The sequence below is a fragment of the Heterodontus francisci genome, chromosome 17, assembly GCF_036365525.1.
Source record: "Heterodontus francisci isolate sHetFra1 chromosome 17, sHetFra1.hap1, whole genome shotgun sequence".
NCBI lineage: Eukaryota > Metazoa > Chordata > Chondrichthyes > Heterodontiformes > Heterodontidae > Heterodontus > Heterodontus francisci.
In genome coordinates this window covers 11,618,195-11,637,907 of record NC_090387.1, presented here as the reverse complement: position 1 = coordinate 11,637,907, position 19,713 = coordinate 11,618,195, and positions in this window count along the sequence as shown.

Genomic DNA, 19,713 nt, shown 5'->3' with positions numbered 1-19,713 from the left:
AAAGGAGCCTTGGTGAGTTGCTGCATTGCATCTTGTATATCGCAAACACTGTTGTCACTGTGTGTCGGTGGTGAAGGAAGTGAATGTTTAATTTGGTCGATGAGGTGCCGATCAAGTGGGCTGCTTTGTCCTGGATGGTGTCGAGCTTCTTGAGCATTGTTGGAGCCACACCCATCCTGGCAAGTGGAGAGTATTCCATCACACTCCTGACTTGTGCCTTGTGCCTTGATGGTTGACAGGCTTTGGGGAGTCAGCAGGTCAGTTACTAGTCTCAGAATTCCTAGCTTCTGATCTGGTTTGTAGCCACAGTATTTCCATGACTGGTTCCGTTCAGTTTTTGGTCAATGGTGATCCTTGGGATGTTGATAGTGGAGGATTCAGCGATGATAATGCCATTGAATGTCAAGGGGGGAAGTTTAGTTCTCTTTTATTTGAGATGGTCATTGCCTGGCACTTGTGTGGCACGAATGTTACTTGCCACTTATTAGCCCAAGCCTGAATGTTATCCAGGTCTTGCTGCATTTGGACCCGGACTGCTTCAGTATCTGAGGAGTCGCAAATGGTACTGACATTGTGCAATATCAGCGAACATTCCCACTTCTGACCTCATGATGGAGGGAAGGTCATTGATGAAGCAGCTGAAGATGGTTGGCCTAGGACACTACCCTGCAGTGATGGCCTGGGACTGAGATAATTGGCCTCCAATAACCAGAACCATCTTCCTTTGTACTAGGTATGACTCCAACCAGTGGAGATTTTTCCCCCAATTCTCAATAACTTCAATTTTACCAGGCCTCCTTGATGCCACACTCAGTCAAATGCTGCCTTTGTTACGACCAAGGCCGGAGTAACGCACTGTTAATTCAGTCCCACTACTCCACAGGTCATAGCATATTAGTAAAGTTTCCCACCGACTGGAAAATAGCCAAATTAAACACTTTATTTGTCCTTCAGAATAAAGCACATCAAACCAGGTTTTTTGAAACAACAGCAAAATTAACTATCTATTGATAAACTAAGTCTTATACAATAATGAGATAACTCTACATGTGCAAAGATTCTTTTAAAACTTCATATTCTTCCTAACCCTCGTGCACACACACATGCATTCAAAGAAAATGGTTAACTGGTTTTAAAAGGATCATTTGGATTACAACTGTTTCTTAGGAATAATAAAATAACTGGGTTGTAATATTCTGGTACAATATTTCCGAGTGGGAGAGCTGTCCCAGAGTCAAATAGTCGGATGCCACTCGAAGTCCCTCCAGGCAAGGTTGATGAACAGTCTATGAACAGATCTTTCAGCAAAGGGTGTAGCAACAGGTCTACTTGGGTTTTGAAATAGCAGTCTAGCAATAGAAGCTTTCTTGAGCTTTCAGAATCTCCCAAAACATAAGGAACAGGAGGAATCACTCCTGAGGGAGCGATTTTTCAGAGACTGGAGGCAAGAGGAATCTACTTCCTTTAGAAATGCAGGGTTTCCTCTCAAAAAAGGAGCCTTTCTCCACAGAGGGCAGGAACTCCTCTTTTCCTGGGTCTTTTCCTCTCTAGGGGTATCTTCCGCTCTCCAGGCTGACCACAGCCACTACCTCAAATGTAGATTTTTTTTTTCTTTTTTACAAGACAGGCAAGCCTTCTTTTTCAGGGCGAGGTCCCGACCAGTTTGTTCTGCCTCCTGCCTGTCCAACACTGGTCTTCACAAAGCAAAAGTGAAACCAAAACACTTAACAATACATCATGTGACCTGGCATTTCCCTTGCTGTTGTTTGGAACAGGTGTCTTGCAGTCTGTTTTACTCAGTTCAAACACCAAGTTTCAGCATTTAATGTTCACAGAAAATCCTTTTTCTCAGTCTTTTAAAAACACTCAGAATTCCAGGCTTTCAAAATAATAAAAAACTCTTGTGACACCTTGATGTCAAGGGCAGTTACTCTCACCTCCCCACTTGAGCTCAGCTCTTTTGTTCATGTTTGGACCAAGGCTGTAATGAGGTCAGGGGTTGAGTGTCCCTGGTGGAACCCAAACTGAGCAGCAGTGAGCACGTTATTGCTGTGTGAGTGCCACTTGATAGCACTGTCAATGACACCTTCTATCACTTTCCTGATGTTTGAGAGTAGATAATTGGTTGGATTGGATTTGTCCTGCTTTCTGTGGACAGACATATCTGGGCAATTTTCCACATTGTCGGGTAGCTATACTGGAACAATTTGGCTAGGGGCGCGGCTAGTTCTGAAGCACTACTTCACGACTATTGCCGAGATGTTGTCAGGACCCACAGCCTTTGCAGTATCCAGTGCCTTCAGAAAATTTTTTGATATCATGCGGAGTGAATCAAATTGGCTGAAGATTGGCATCTGTGATGCTGGGGACTTCAGGAGGAGGCCGAGATGCATCATCCTCTCAGTAGTTTTGGCTGAAGATGGTTGCAAATGCTTCAACCTTGTCTTTTGCACTGATGTGCTGGGCTCCCTCATCATTAAGGATGGGGATATTTGTGGAGCCTCCTCTTCTTGTTAGTTGTTTAATTTCCCACCATCGTTCATGATTAGTTGTGACAGGACTGCAGAGCTTTGATTTGATCTGTTGGTTGTGGGATCGCTTAGCTCTGTCTATCACACGCTGCTTCCACTTTTCAGCATGCACATAGTCCTGTGTTGTAGCTTCACCAGGTTGGCACCTCATTTTTATGGGGCACCACCTTCCTACACCAAATTTCAAACAAATGGACCTGTCATTATCCGATTGGATGATTCTTTACAATTAACCAGACAGCATTTTTTTTCCCATGTCTGATATTTTTCTATCTAGTGTTCAAAGATTTTTTTTTAAATCACACTTTTTATTGCCCTATGATTTTTCTTCCTGGGGTTTCTTGTAGCAGTGTTCGGGAGACTTGTTTATATTCTAGATATTATAGTTCTATATTAAAGTAAATTAGGTATGTTAGAGAATAAATATTGCAGGTCAGAATGTTCAGACACATTCTAGACAGGATAGCTGATAGAGAATTTTTAATTTCTGGAGACCCCTGGGCAATCCTGGAGGGTTGGCAACATGACTCATGACTTTTGACTTTCATCATTTTGTTTTCCCTTTCCCGTTCATTCCTATAAAGACACTGGCTTGTTTTTGCTTTTTTACCAATTCCGATTCCAATGAAGGGACTACAGTAGAAAAATCTACCTGTCTTTTCCGTATTTCAGATACTGATACACCGGCAGTGTATTTCTGTTTTTCTTTAATATAACATGTCAAGAGAAACTCGTATTACTGCAAACCCATTTTCTCCAGCTATGTGAAGTCCTTGTATTTTGGCCTGTCAATTTTCTATTTAGCTGCGGACAAGGGAAGCTTGTTATACAACTGTGTACTTGTAACTGGCAAGGTTTGTTACATAGCACGTTCTGAATGACAGATCTGGAGAGGTGTCCCTTGAGCTTTCTTGAATGCATTAAGTATTGTTTTCTCTCGGAAGTCCAATTTAGGGGATGCAAGCATATTGTAGGAAGAATAAAAGAATAGGCTGCATAGAATGACACTATTATTCCTGGCCAGAATGAAGAAGATTGGGTAACTCCCCTGTCAATCACACCTGGAGACTACACTTTCATAAGTGACTGAGATTGATCTTACACACATAATATATATGATGGAACTATCCTCCACTGACTGTATTTTGCTGATGAAATAACTCTGTTTTTTTTTACTGAGGAGACTGTGCTGCAGTTTCACTCATCAGTTCTGTTTGCTGTAGTTCATGGAGACTAAGCGACAGTGAAGGAATGGCGAGATAGTTCCAAGTCAGGATGGTGTGTGACTTGGAGGGGAACTTGCAGGTGGTGGTGTTCCCATACATTTGCTGCCCTTGTCCTTCAAGTTGGTAGCGATCGCAGGTTTGGAAGGTGCTGTCTGAGGAGCCTTGGTGTGTTGCTAAAGTGCATCTTGTAGATGGCACACACTGCTGTCACTGTGCATTGATGGTGGAGGGAGTGAATGTTTGTGAATGGGGTGCCAATCAAGCGGGCTGCATGGACTTCAGTTTTGTTAGGGCTCCTTGATGCTATACTCAGTCAAATACTGCATTTATGTCAAGGGCAGTCACTCTCACCTCACCTCTTGAGTTCAGCTCTTTTGTCCATGTTTGAGCTGAGGCTCTTATGAGGTCAGGAGCTGACTGGCCTTGGCGGAACCCAACCTAAGCAGGTTATTGCTAAGCAAGTGCTGCTTGACACCACTGTCAATGACATCTTCCATCACTTTACTGATGATTGAGAATAGATTGAGAATATTTGTGGAGCCACCTTCTCCAGTTAATTGTTTAATTGTCCACCAGCATTCACGACTGGATGTGGCAGGACTGCAGAGCTTAGATCTGATGGTTATGGGATTGCTTAGCTCTGTCTATTGCATGCTGCTTGGCGCACACAAGTAGCCCTGTATTGTAGCTTCACCAGGCTGACACCTCATTTTGAGGTATACCTTGTGCTGCTCCTTGCATGCCCTCCTGCACTCTTCATTGAACCAGGGTTGGTCTCCTGGCTTGATGGTAACAGTAAAATGGGGAATATGCTGGGCCATGAGGCCAATTCTGCTGCTGCTGATGGCCCACAGCACCTCATGGAGGCTCAGTTTTGCATTGCTAGATCTATTGAATTCTTTCCCATTTAGCACAGTGGTAGTGCCACACAACACAATGGAGGGTATACTCAATGTGAAGGTGGGGCTTCATCTCCACAAGTACTGTGCAGTGGTCACTCCTACCAATATTGTCACGGACTGATGCATCTGCAGCAGGCAGATTGGTGAGGACGAGGTCAAGTATGTTTTTCCCTCTTGTTGGTTCCCTGACCACCTGCCGCATACCCAATCGAGCAGCTATGTCCTCTAGGACTCAGCCAGCGGTGGTGCTACTGGCCACTCTTGGTGATGGACATTGAAGACCCCCACCCAGAGTACATTCTGCACCCTTGCCACCCTCAGTGCTTCCTTTAAATGGTGATCAGCATGGAGGAGTACTGATTCATCAGCAGGAGGTTTCCTTGCCAATGTTTGACCTGCTGCCATGAGGCTTCATGGGGTCCACAGTCGAGGTTGAGGACTCCCAGGGCAGCTCCCTCCCAACTGTATACCACCTCTGCTGGGTCTGTCCTACCGTTGGGACAGGGATGGTGATGGCAGTGTCTGTAAGGTATGATTCCATGAGTATGACTGTTGCTTGACTAGCCTGTGGGACAGCTCTCCCAACTTTGGTACAAGCCCCCAGATGTTAGTAAGGAGGGCTTTGAAGGATTGACAGGGCTGGGATTGCTGTTGTCAGTACCAGGTGGTCTATTCAGTTTCATTGACTTCGTAGCAGTCAGATACAACTGAGTAGCTTGCTTGGCCATTTCAGCGTCAACCACATTGCTGTGGGCTTGGAGTCACATCTAGGCAAGACCAGGTAAAGACAGCAGCTTTCCTTCCCTAAAGGACATTAGTGAACCAGATGGGTTTTTACAACAATCATTTTGTGGCCATCATTAGACTAGCTTTTTTTTTAAATTCCAGATTTATTAAACAAATTCAAATTCCACCTTCTGCTGTGTTGGGATTCAAACCCATGTCCCCACAAAAATACCATGGGTTGCTGGGTAACTAGCCCAGTGAAACTACCACTACACCACCACCTCTGCTGTGTATCTGTTAAGGTTTTAAAGGAAGTTGTTTTGCCTCAACACTTAGTTCGATTCCCTTCAAGCTTCCAGGTGATTTGGCTGTTATACATGAGTTACCTGAAGTGGCCCAATTAATACCATTCCCTTCACTCTCCTGCCACCATCATTTCAAGGTTATGTCAGTGGTGGTAATACATGAAGTATTACTTCCCTTAATACACAAATATATTCCTTCCTTTTCCTTTCACCACTTTGTCTAACATAACTTATTCCATTCTGGTCTTGTGTGACTGGCAGTCATCCTTTTTTTCTCAACTCCTTTCTTCAGCCAGATATGATAACCAATATCTTCAGGACTGTCAGGGAATTGAATACATACTCCCTACCCCTCCTCTACTTTGAATGTGATGACTACTAGAGTAATGTTGATATCACAGTTCACACTTAGATCTGAGAAGTTGGTTGATTTTGACTACTATTACTGCCCAACTATCCCTGCCAGAAAGTCTGATGTACATATTTGGCGGTCCCATTCCCAACCAAAGATTTTCCCGATTAATTTACTTTTGGCGTACAGCGGTCATCGCAAGGATATACTTTAGACTCTTCAGTATATCTGTGTTGCCTGAGCAACTAATACATTACTCAACAATCCAATTATCCAGAGTAGCTTCATTCTTCCATCCTGATTGTTCCTGCAAGAGAAAACATACATGACTCTGTGAGGCTTCCCATCACAGGTTAAGTGATTAATTTTCAAGGCCTTTTTCCTTTCATCTAGTCAATTGTGTTGGTGAGGGTGTAGTGCTAAGACCTGCTCTTTTCCACAGGAATACCCGTAGGTGGTGTATTCCTGGGTCATGGTCCCTGAGGTGGTGGTGGGGTATAAGGCACCTTGGCTTTCCATTGTCTTTGACCCCTCCTGACATCATCATCATCCCAAACATGAGGCATCGCCCACTTTCTAAATCTCTCAAACTTGCAATGGTACCCTCCATTTTGGTCTGTTTTAACTGTCTACCCTTCTGGTACAATTTGCATTGATTAATGTGGAATCATTTTATCTTCTTATCCATCTGCACAACTTACACCATAGGGCTAGCCTTCAGTGATGGTGTAGGGGTCCCGATACAATGGTTCAAACATACTCACCTGGGCGTATTTCCTCAACATTACTTGGTCTCCCACATCCCACTCTTGAGTTTACAGTGGTTCCAAACTTAGTTTGTTGTCGCTATACCTCTTCCTCATCTGGTAAGCAGCTGCTAAATAACACTACTGCAACTGTTGTTGCAGTTCTTTAACAAATTTTTACTTTTTCATCTCCCTTTCTACCTGTTCCTTCATCCTAGGCACAATCAGATTTGTAGCAGTTTTCATCGACCGGTGACCTACTCATGTGGGGAATGCCCTGTAGCCTTTGATGCTGAGGCCCCAATATTCATTTGGATCAGGGGTAGGACCTCGTCCCATTTATTTTGATGGACCTCCCCTAGCTCCTTTCACATCGTTCCTTTAATGTTCTGTTCATTCTTTCCACAATCCCAGATGATTGAGGATGATGGGCCACATGCCATTTCCCTTTGATTCCCAACAATACGAAAGTTGTTTGCATGACTTGACCCGTAAAGTGTGTGATGGAAACCCCACCTGCCAAGAATGAGGCATATTAATTTCATCAAATGGAACATTAATTTTAAACTCTTACTAGATTGAAATATGGCCTGTATTTTAAAAGGACAGTGGCTGAAAACATTAGCATTCTAAGAGACAGTTGCCTGGAGAAGACAATGGAACTGCTCTCTTATTCAATGAACCCAAATAGATTTTGATCACCAGACACTGAATGTGTAAAAAGTCAGAATTCCATTCTCCCCCACTGAGGGTGTCTGCTGAGATGGACAATCCATAAACCACAGGAGCGTTGTTCCAAATAAAGGGTTAGTCACATGACTAACCTGCCAGCCAACTTGAAGTTTTGAATTGTGCTCACAGAACAGTTTGAGTCAGACTGCAATTGAACTCGAAGGAAGACAGTCTCTCTCTCTCTCCCTCTTATGTAAAGATAGGGACCCACAGAGGAAACTAAACCAAGACAGAAAACCATTGAAACAAGTTTGGAAGAGTGCACTGGGCCCCAATGAGATGGCAATATTTAACTGCAATCAAAGGTTTTACATCAAACTCAAAAGACAGTAAATGAACTCCAGCTATTTCTTCAAACTTGCCCCTTGATTCTTTCTCCTTTTCTGTCTCTATCTGCATGTGTGTGTTATCGCATATGCATGCTAGCATGGTTGCATTGCATATTTTCAGTAGTTTTAACCGAATTAGAGTTTTAAGGTTAATAAACTTACACCTTTCTTGTTTAAATCTAAGAAAACCTGTCTAGTTGATTTGTTTGCCATTACAATTGGAGAGCAGTGTACAAGCATTCACTGTGGGGAAGCTAAAAACATGGTGTTTTAAAAATTAAACCCTGTTACAGTCAAACCAGGAAAGGCTGAGAGGGAATCCCTAGACCCCTTTCTCACCTGGTCGTAACATAAGGGATCCCTGTTCTGATTCCACTATGTCTGGTAATCCCCTTCTTGTGCTGAATTATATTAGCTTGCCGCTGAAATTGACAGCGGGCAAAAAAATGGCGGCCCACCTGTGCGGGTCACCACCAAAGAGCTGCAACGATTCCAAGCACGGCGGTTCATTTAAATGTTTGGGGCCATCCCCCTCCCACCCCAATCACGTGGAGAGGGCGGGCTGAATGTCCCCTGCAATAGCGTCAGCTGCCTGTGCGCAGGCACTGACACAATTTTTAAAGGCTGTGAGCCCTACCAGCAATTTTAAATATTTAAAGTTTAAATGGAATTAAAAAAATAAATACCTCTCTTTTGTCTCCCAAGGACAACTTCCTGTATTCGACACGAAGATGTCCCACCTTGTGACAATGGTAACTTTAGGCTTGCGGACCTCACTTCCACCCTCAGCACCTTCTTTTCTGGCCTGAGGAGGGGATCCTGAGGCATTCTCAGCTGTCCCTTCTTGTCCCCAGCTACTTGCCTTCCTTTCAGGAGAATTAGTTCTCTAAGGTTTTCATACATGGCTTCCACCTTTACTGCCCATATCCAACGACCAAAATTAATTTGCTTTACCCTCTCAAATTCTACATAATTCTGCCCAGCCAATCTCTGGAAGTTCCAAAACTTCTGTCAGTAAATTTCAGGGACTAACTCATACGCAGCGGGGCTAAATTTTTTTTGCCATCTCATAATCTGCAGAAGCCTCCTCAGTAAGCACGGTGTAAACTTCATGAGTTCTGCCCATCAACCTGCTTTGCATAAGCAGTGTCCAGCTTTCCTTTGGCCATTTCATTTGTTTGGCTATCTTTTCAAAAGAAATTAAAAATGCCTCTACGTCCCTTTCCTCAAACTTAGGGAGAGCTTGTTTAAATTTAAATGAGGTGGACTCAGATTCTTCCTGACCAGAATCTTCACTGGCGTCAAGACCACTCTTTTTGTCTTAGTTCCATCTTCTTTTCAAATTTGAATTCCTTTCTCTTTCTTTTTCTTGCTCGTTCCTTTTCCTCAAACTCAAACTTTTTCATTGCCATTTCTTTTTCAAGCTCAAATTTAAGTTTTTCTATTTCCTGTTCCTTTTCAAGTTTTCTTATTTCTTTTTCCTGTTCAAGTTTTCTTAGTTCTATTTCTTTTTCCTGTTGAAGCTTAAGTTTTTCACTTTCTAACTGAATTTTAGTTAATTCAGCTTCATTACCCTCAGATTTGCCTTCTTCCAATTTCAAATGTTGGGCTATTACTTCAATTATCTCTGCTTTTTTAGCTCCTGATTTCTATTCTAACTCCAACAGGTCTGCCAAATCCTTTAGCTGAACCTTGGTTAAGTTTCACAAGTCACTCAGGGATACATCCTCCTTTCCCAGAAAAATCTCAGCAACTACTAAAGACATTCCGGTGATGTAGACTTTAATCTATTACACAAGAAACCTGGTTCTTTTCTTTTTCTTTTTCAATTATTGTTACCCCACTTATGATCGAATGTTGTTGGCGTTGGGTTTAAATCCTGGATGAGCCCCCAATTAATACGTTACAATCGAGGCAGAAGGAGTGCACTGTTAATTCAGTCCCACTTCTCCACAGGTCACTACATATATTTAAATTTTCCCACTTACCGAAACAATCAGATACTCTATTTTTACCCCAGAATAAAGCACACCAGCCAGGTTTCTTAAATAAACAACAAAATAATCCATTTATTATATCCCAAGTCTTAACCAATAATAAAGTAAACATACACGAGAGTTGAAATATTAAAGCCCCCTTATTTATCCAACCCTCACACACACTCACATACACAACCGGTTAACAGGGGGAAAAGAAGGATTTTTTGTTTACAAAGAAGTAAAAGGAATAAATTAAATCTTGACTGAAAAGAATGTATGGAAGTCCTTTATTTTTGGTGAGGTGTGCTGAAGGCGAATAGACGGCTGTCAAAGGGAATCTTCCTAGAATAGTTCTTTCCAGGTGATGTTAATGATTGTTTGGGTAGGCTTTCAAAGAGATTCGCACAGAAGGATTCACATGGGTCTTACATCAGATGTGCAGCAACAAAAGTTTCAATTCTGACACATTTGATGCAAAGTTCCTTCAAAGATGCAAGGTTACTGCAAACATGCAGGAATTCTTCAAATACAGGAGGCAACTGGACAACATGATGCAGGATTTTTTTTTTAAAGATGCAGGGATTCTTCAAAGAGAGAGAGATATCAACATCTTCTGTTCTCCTGGCAGGTCAGGAAGCAAACATCTTTCTGTTTTTGGCCAAACACCCACTGGATTTTTTAGCAGTTCAAAATGCAACAAAAACCTTTCCAGAGGCAAGTCCTGTGACAACAATAAATCTTGGTTTGTCATTCCCTTGTAAATATCCTTTTCAGAGTCAGTGCAAACAGAAGCTTTCCAGTAAGATTTGTTAACTGGTCAGCCTTTTTCAGTTGACCTTTTTAAGAAAAACACCCAAAGTTCAGCTTCTTCAAGATTCCACATGAATCAATCCACAATCCAACTATAATTTCTTAAAACATATTGTACAAATAAAAATAGAAGTGCTCATATAACAATACTGGTTTATGGTTTACTCATGGGCTCAACCTCCATTTACATTTCTACTCCTTTCATTCTCCCACAGTCATTTTTATGCTCAGCAATTACTTCCTCATGAGCCTGTCATATTGAGTGAAAATGATCTGGTACCTGTTGTGACAGCTGATTCCAGTCATACTTCCCTACCACTGCCTGGGCAGTCTCCATATTGCCTGGAATAACTACCAGATCTTTAGTTTCCTCTCCTGCTTGCCATAGACACATAATGCAAAAGTCGATTATGGTATGATTACCACATAGCTAATCAGCCCCCAGGATCCCTTGTCCTATTTCTGCGGTGTTCATCAATGTTACTTTCCACTGGGTCTTCAAAGACCCCACCCACAGAATCACGGGATTGGATACTGTCCCAGTCTCAGCTTTTCCCATAAAGCCCTCTAAGTTGTAAGATTTCTTGCTTGACCATGGTCACCAATTGGGATCCTCCACATGGATGACCGTCCAGGAGGTCCCGTATCTACCAAAACCATCAAATCTAACCCGCTAATATTGAGGTCAACATATGGCCTGCCCTACAGGTCATACCTGAGGCTGCGCAGGTACTCAGGCTGGGTGCAGCTCCTTCAGCATTGTGAATCCTCCCTTTTGGAAGTCCACTGATCTCTCTCTCTCTCTTCCCCATATTCGTGGGCCCTCCTTCTGCTCTAGCTTCCCTCATTGTTTGGCACATCTTTCAATTCAGCTTTTAGCTCGCCTCACGTTATCCCTTCTGACCGATCTGAGGTTCCTTTCTCCCTTTCCTCTTTTGACTTCCAATTCTTCTGGTCCTTCTTTAGAGCTTTACAATCCCGGGCAAAATGGCCTGCCTTATCACAGTTATAACAACCCTTCTCCTTTTCTTTCTTTATCCCCCTATTAGTATCTTTGGGTTTTGTCCAGTCATGCTTCCACATGGTGGCCCCTTTTCCTGTGGGCACCCTGTCAGTTGCTGAGAATGGACCCTTCTCCCACTCTTCCCTATTGGGGTATTCTGGTGGATATTACTCACTTTCCTTAGCACCTGTTGTTCTTTTGTGCTATAAGTCATCTATGTCATGCCACTCTTCCATCTTTTCCCTAACTCCCATTCGAAGTCCTGATAGCAAACACCTTATCCATTTTACCCGCGTATCCTGCTGCAAATTATTTCTTTGTGATACATTATCCAATGCGGCAGCATATACCTCCCATTTCCTCTGTGCATAACTATCTCATGCTTCAGTAGGCTCCTGCCTTACATCATTCAGAGCCTGCAATGGATTACCCTGACCCTATCCCATTGCTTTCCTTGCAGAAGCTTTGGTTGCCATGCATTGCCCCCCTGTCTTTATCCCAATGTGAATCCTTCCATATATTTAGGGGCTCAACCTGAAGAGGCAAGCCTTTTGTTTTTCAATATCATCCCACCTGTGAATGTCCCTTAACTGTTCCACCTGTTGGAGGAACATTGACACATCTCACCCCGTGTGCAGAGGCTTCACCTCTGATGTGTGTTCCTTTAAATCCTTAGTAATAAATGCTACCGTGTACTGAACAATCGGAGGGTTTGCTCCACCTGCACCCGTGGACTCATATTTTATCTGCGTCATAGGATTCGTTGTGGGGGGTGGTGGGGGCGCCCCTTACCTTCTGGGGTATCCTCAGATTCGGTCCCAAAACTTTCTTCTATCAGATTAATCACACCCTTTTGCAGCTGTAATTATTGTTTCAGTTCCTGTATTTCTCTCTGATACTCCATGTAATCGGCACCTTTATGCCTTCTTGTATAACTGCATAAGCTGCCTTCTTCCCTTCACACTTGTGCTGTGAGTCACGTAACTGTTCCTCAGTTGTGGAAAACGTTTCCTGATACGCTTCCTTCTCCTCTTCTAATGCACACGTCATTACGATAAACCATTACCTGACTTCTACGTCCCGCTTCTGTCTCTACACTTTCTCTTTTCAACTTCTCTAACTCTTTCATCAAACAATTCACCACTGCCTCTCTATCATGTGCTTCCGCATTCAGCAGCTCTACCTTTTTCTTTAAGGTTCCTATTTCTGTTTGATCCTGTTGGTGTTGTTTATCATAAGCTGCCAGCCATACAGCCTTTTCCCAATTCTTCTTCCTACAGGAGGAATCACACTAACTCTCTGCCATCTCTAGAGGCGTAGGGGCTGTACCATCATCCTCTTCAATGGCTCCTTATTAAGATCTATCTTGTTACAAACATTGGTCCACACTCGCTCCCCAAGTAATATCAGCACCTTTTCCTTAGTCCCCTCCTTGGGGTCATTCTGTTGTTCGGGACTCATCTTAATTAGGCTTCTACCTGGCTCGCCAATTCTGTTGGGAGAATTCCCGTTCCACCGGGTTACATGTCACTGATGTGTGGCCATAGCCCCTGGATTACATGTCCCTGACATGTGGCTATTCAACTCCCCTTTTCAGTTCTTAAGCACTAGAATTACAAGATGAGACACCAACCCCAGAATTTGGTTTTAGACCTGTTCTCAATGCTCTTTATTGAGTAAAACATGATAGACAAAATTCACTTACTGTGTTCAGGTATAGTCACTATCACCCGCCTGGTCAGTCTTCCATCAGTGAAGTGGGTGACCAGCCAAACCCCGCTTCCTGTATCTGTCTGACAATCTGCTGTCTTCTTCTTCTCTCTCTCTCTCTCTCTCTCCTTCCTTTGATGGCTTTAAAGCTGACAGGTTTTATCACCTTCTTTGCTGCAGGATTCTTTTCATGTGTGCAAGATTTTGAATGACCACAGTGATTTAATCAGTTGGTGAATGACCTCGTCCATTGTGGCCACAATTCACAGTGATCTTATGAGGTCAGCACTTGAGCAACTTGTGCCCTGCCTTTGTATTTATATAGAATTGATTATTTATTATAATAGGGCACAGTAATGGCTGAAACAGTACAAATATTGGCGTTTAATAATGCTAAATGGTTTAGCAATGTCCTTTTGTTTCTGTGTCAAAGTTCCTTCTGCAGTTTGCTGAGGCCAGCTAAATTGTCCGCAGGTTTAAATAGTTCATAAACGTGGGTATTAGTCCGTTGAAAATACAATGGCCTCCTACAACTTCTGTGAATATGATCTCTGGTGACCCCATTGGTCTTCTTTTTTACCTCCGCAATCCTCAGTTTTAGTATTGAGCTCAAGTTTTTGCAGTGTTCCACTGTATCAGTGCACTGATAGCAGGTATTTTCTCTCTCTCTCTTCTGAGGCTGCCACTAATGGCTTTTGTCTTTCGGTCTTCCTTACAGCCTCCTCTATTGAATTTATCCAGAATCAAAAGTCAATAGCAATTTGTCTTTTCCAATATACAGAGTGCACAAGTCTGGCCACAGCAGAACACTGGGGCCTTCCTTTGTTTTCAGGTGTTAACAATTTCAACTCGAGCTTGTACTTTCAGAGCTCCTGGCTCCCTGTTTATGATCTGCAAGTCTGGGAGAGTGAACCACATTGTTCTTCAGGTGTTACAATCTTGCCTTTTGCCCTCAGAAGGGTCTTTGATCTGGATTCCTTGCTTTCGTGTTAACCAGAATCCCTGTTTTATCTCTAGGTTAAATTGGTGTGAGGTCACATGTTTCCTCTGAGTCCTTCTCAAACTACATTAAAAATCAGTTTTTAAAAACATAATCATACCACAAAGTTTGGCACTCATAGCAGAATACAGAGTAAAATTTCAAAATTTGCCAATGATATCAAAAATGGAGGCCTGTGGATTAGCCCACATGGTCCAGACTGCCACTTTAATATAGTGTTGTGAGAGTGCTGCATTGCCCAAGCTCTTTTGGATGAAAAGTCTGGATGGATGTCAAAGATCAAAGGTAATGAAGAACAAGGAGTTTGCTTGGTGTCCAGCCAACCTCTCATCTTCGAATGGACCATCTGATCCTTCATTTCATTTGCATACGTTGGCTACCATGATTGCAACATACTTCAAACAGTTCATTGCTGGCGAAGAGCTTTGAGATACCCAGAAGCTATGATGAGGTGCAAGTTCTCTCTTCCTCTCTTGTACGAATACTTCGATTTTAAAATTCTCATCTTTGTTTTCAACTGCCTCCATGACCTTGCCCTCTCCCAATCTCTGTAACTTCCTCCATCCCTATAATATTTTGAGATCTTCCAGTTCTGGCCTCTTGCACATACCTGATTTTCATGCCCGACATTCCCTAGGCCCTAATCTCTGGAATTCCCTCCTTAAACCTTTCTGCCTGACTACCTCTCTTTCCTCCCCTCGATGCTCCTTAAAACCTACCTCATCCTGTCCTACTATTGTCTTACGTGGCTCGGTGTCACATTCTGTTGGATAATGCTCCTGTGAAGCATCATGGGTTGTTTCACTATGTTAAAGGCAATATGTAAAAGCAAGTTTCTGTTGCTGCTTAATTCTACAGATTCTGACGCTGAAATTCTGCCAGGTGTTGCACAGGTACATTGCAATGGGAGATAAGCAGAAATTACAGAGCAACGGCGTATTTGACGTTTACGCCATTTTGTCTACCGATTTCTTTGCACTCCAGCCAGGAGGTAGAGGGAAACCTGTGCAGAATTTCAGGGCCTTTATGCTTTTCCCATTTTTTTATTCACCACAGCCAACAGGATTTACCTTTGTTGTGAAGCTGGACGGTTTGAGAGCGCAGTAATCCAACAAGTTTCTTAATGTCTTTCAGTGAAAGCAACCAAGCACCTCAACTTGGCCCAGCAAGCCAACAAGTTGTGTAACCATTCCCACATTCCCAGGGTAACTAGAGAGGGGCACCAAAGGTTGCCTTGATACACCCTGCAAACAAATAAAAAAAGAAAATTGTCTGAACAATAGAACAGTAATGGAAACACCGGGAGGCATATCAATTTTTCTTTTGCTTTTTAAATTTAGATTTATAAGTATTCCAAGGTAAAGAAGCCTTAAGCAGTGATTTCAGAACCGTTTGGTCACAGCTGCAAGTCTGGCAGCGAAAACATGCTCTGAATCTGTCACAGAAAATTAGACGAATAGGAATAACTTGCGGCCATCATTGACAGGGTACATTTGCAGATTTGGAGGCAAGTACAAACTCCTTATGAATGTGAATGACGACCAGGAGAATCACTGCCAGTTCCAATCCGGCTGCCGACCAATCACAACAGTACACAATAAACTAACAAGTCATTTGTCTGAGACATATTTACAACAATTATCTGATTTCCCTTCAAAGTTTAACAGCCCGTGATGATCCTAACACAAACACAAACGAGACTCCTAGGAACATTGACAGATTGGAGTTGGAGCAGGGGTCATACATTTAGACCCTGTGGGAAGTGGAATAGGCTCTATGTTTGGCGGTTCTGCTTTTCCCAGGAAGTAGTGAGCCTCTGGAACACATTGCCTGTGCAGTGGATGCTGACTCTCTGCCTTCAAGAGAGAGCAGGACAAGTTCTTGGCCAGGGCAGAGATTGTATTGTATAGAAGGTAAGTGGATTAACAACCAATGTGTGTTTGCCAATCTTTTAAATTCTGGACTGGTTTTGATTGTCTAATAGGACAGAGAGTAATTTCTCAAAGTTTATTTTTACCCTCTCCCAGGAATTTCCTTAGCTGTGGGGTTAGCAGGGGGTGAGGGAGAGGGGGACATGGGAAGTAGGGTTGCAAACACTCCAGGATTGGCCTGGAGTCTCCAGGAATTGAATGCTAATCTCCAGGACATTGCTGCAAGAAACCATGGAGTAAATCATAGGGGCATTAAAACATTTTTTGAAAACATTTCTTCGAACACTTCCGCTAATTAGTTGTAAAAGTATTGGAGATGGGAAAATACACTGCCTGACAGTCAAGCATCAGCCAACTGGGTAATGAAGAGACATTCCAGGAAATCAGTGCGCCGAGAGGATGGATGTGATGGGTAACTAATGGCAGGAGTGTGGATATGGGTCATATAATGAAACCTCCAAAAATACATTCAAGCAGAATTGGAAACCCTAGTAGCAAATATCTAATCAAACATTTAGCAAGCATCATGTGTTTGGAGCAGGCTGGTCTATCCCTGTGCATCATTATCATGTGTTCATATTGGAATTTTTAGCAGCTTGAGAAGGCCCAGTAAGCCTGCACCTTTTCCTTACCAAACACAGCCACCCATCCTTTCACCATATTCCTCCATTCCTTGTTTCTGCAGAAACACATCCAATTCCCTCAAACTCATCTATACTATCTGCTTCAACAGCTTTTCCCTAGTAACTTACTATACAGGCTGAAATTTCCCGAACCCTTGGAGACAGATTTGGAGGCAGGGGGAATCGGGAAAGTACCAGGAAACCCAACTGGGACAGCTCCCTGACGCCGTCCTGCTTCCGGGCGCCTTTCGGGAATCAGCGGCCTGCTCCATGGAGGCGAGCAGGCAATGATGCCAATTAAAGCCCCAATGAAGGGCCATTTTCCCCCAGCAGTACAACTTTTGCAATGTCCCACAGGCCCCCCACTATGTCAGGAGCCCGGCAATGGATCGGAGTCCACTTTCCAGCGAGAGATTCAAGCTGTGACTCAATTGAGGATTTATCTTTGTTTGCCTGCAGTAATTCAAAAAGGGGATCTAACCCCAGGCAGCAAGAGCCCCTGCAGCAACTTCATGGAGATTGATGTCTCCGCTAATGCTTGTGATGGCGACCGCTTCCCACCCACTGAAGGTGCCTCCATGGCACTGCTGCCACTCCTGCTGCTTCTGTTGATGGCCTGGCATCGCCCACACTGCGAGGGCAGATGGAAGTCATCTCCATGGGCTGCGCTGAATGGGCCTCCCAATACTGGAACCCAGATGCTGTCCCTAATTGATGGACTAGCTGATCTTTTCCTGTTCATCATTCCCATGTGTTCATACAGGGCTCCCGGAGGTAGCTTCTTATTTGGCCACCTCCAGGAAGAACACATCCGATGTCCTGTCACTCGCTGTCCCAGGTTCCCAACCCGGAATTCATTTTGATGTTGGGATCAGCACAGTCGCAGCAAAATTCAGACTTGCAGGTTGATAGGTTAATTGGCCATTATAAATTGCCCCTAGTATAAGTAGGTGGTAGGGAAATATAGGGACAGGTGGGGATGTGGTAGGGATATGGGATTTTGTAGGATTAGTATAAATGGGTGGTTGATAGTCGGCACAGACTCGGTGGGCTGAAGGGCCTGTTTCAGTGCTGCATCTCTAAAAAAAAACTCTATGAACCCTTTGATGAAATTATCCCACTTGACCGACTTCCATCTTTCTCCTAACTTTCTCATTTGGAACTTAAGGGCTTTGGTACTTAGACACTTCACCTGGCGTTTACTTGGATCAATTTTATTTTCAAATGCCTTCATAATCTTAAAACCTTCAGGTAAGTTGCCTCACATTTCCTCCTGAGGCATGTTGGAAAAACAATATTTCACCAAGTTGAAAAAAGGACGAATGGGAAACAGGTCCCAAGATCTTTCAGAGGCAACTTGCTGAGAGGATGAGAAAATGAAAATGGTTACACAGACATATTTTTAGTAGGTAATCCAACACATTTCTTAGTACGGTCAATCAACAACAACAACTTGCATTTGCATTTAATGTAGCAAAACATCCCAAGGCATTTCACAGGAGCATCATCAGACATAATTTGACACTGAGCCACCTAAGGTGATATTCAGTAAGTGACGAAAACCTTTGACCAAGGTTTTAAGGAGGTAGGTTTTAAGCAGCAACTTAAAGGAATAGAGAGGGGTGGAGTGGTGGAAGTCAGAATTGGAGGATACTGCCGATATTACAGGGGTTCAAGGATGTTGAGGTTGTAAACAGTCTCCTTCAGCCTTGGACAGTGACCAGGAAGATAGTTTGTAGGGTGGGGGGTGGTTTGGGAGGGGCAAAAACAATGGGCTGAAGATTTGATTAAGCCTGTTGGCAGGAACGGGAATCGCGATGCGCAATTATCCTGTGCCCGCTTGAGGTGATGAAAGAAACATACAAACTTCACGCTGTCGCATCATCACCATGATTGTAGTGTGCAGTCCAGTGAGCACAATGTACAGCTAGCCTGTCCTTCTTAAAGGGGAGGTGTGTTTAGGCTGCAGCAGCTTGTGGAACTGTTTGTGAAAGTCTTTGAGGAAAGGAAGAAGATAGCCAATGGAATAACAGGCCAGAGAGAGGGCTCCCACATTATCTGACGCAGTGCTGGAGGCCTTAGTCATGGAAGTCCAAAGTTTTTTTATTTTGCAGGTGTTCAGGAGGCCCTCAAGGCACACCCCAGGAAGGGAATGGGAGCAGGTAGCCATGGAGATCAATTCATGGCGTCTGGCCCTGAGGACTTGGCTGCAGTGCTGCAAAAAGTTCAATGGCCTCACTCGAGTGGTCAAGGTCAGTGAATGCATCTTCCAAAGATACTTCCTACTCACTGTATCATCTACCTCATACACTGCTCAATGCATCACACCCCCATCACTCACCTATAAGCAATCAGGACTCATGACTAACATTCACCCTTACACACTTACCAATGCTGTCAGCCTCACACCCACACCTTGCAGCTTCCACGTACTTCCAGCTATGACAAGTTCATTACCCAAACACATTGCAACATGCTCACTGACACTTTTCCCTCTCTCTTGCAGGATAAGGTCTCATGTAACCGCAGGGAGCAGCAGACAACCGGCGGGGGACAGTTTCGCCTGAATCTCCTGAACCCCTTGGAGGAATCGGTGCTCCACAATATAGGGCCAGCGTTGACTGATGTTGTTGCATCCAGCCTCGTCACAATCACCCAGGATGCTATGTTCATGTCTTATGCACCTTCTCAAATCCCACCTCACCCTCATCTTTTTATTTAGCATGAAGTGTAAGCTGCAGATGGTGTAATCATGGACCTCTTGTTTTCCACCCAACCCCATTTCCCTCATCCCAACCTGCCCCTTCT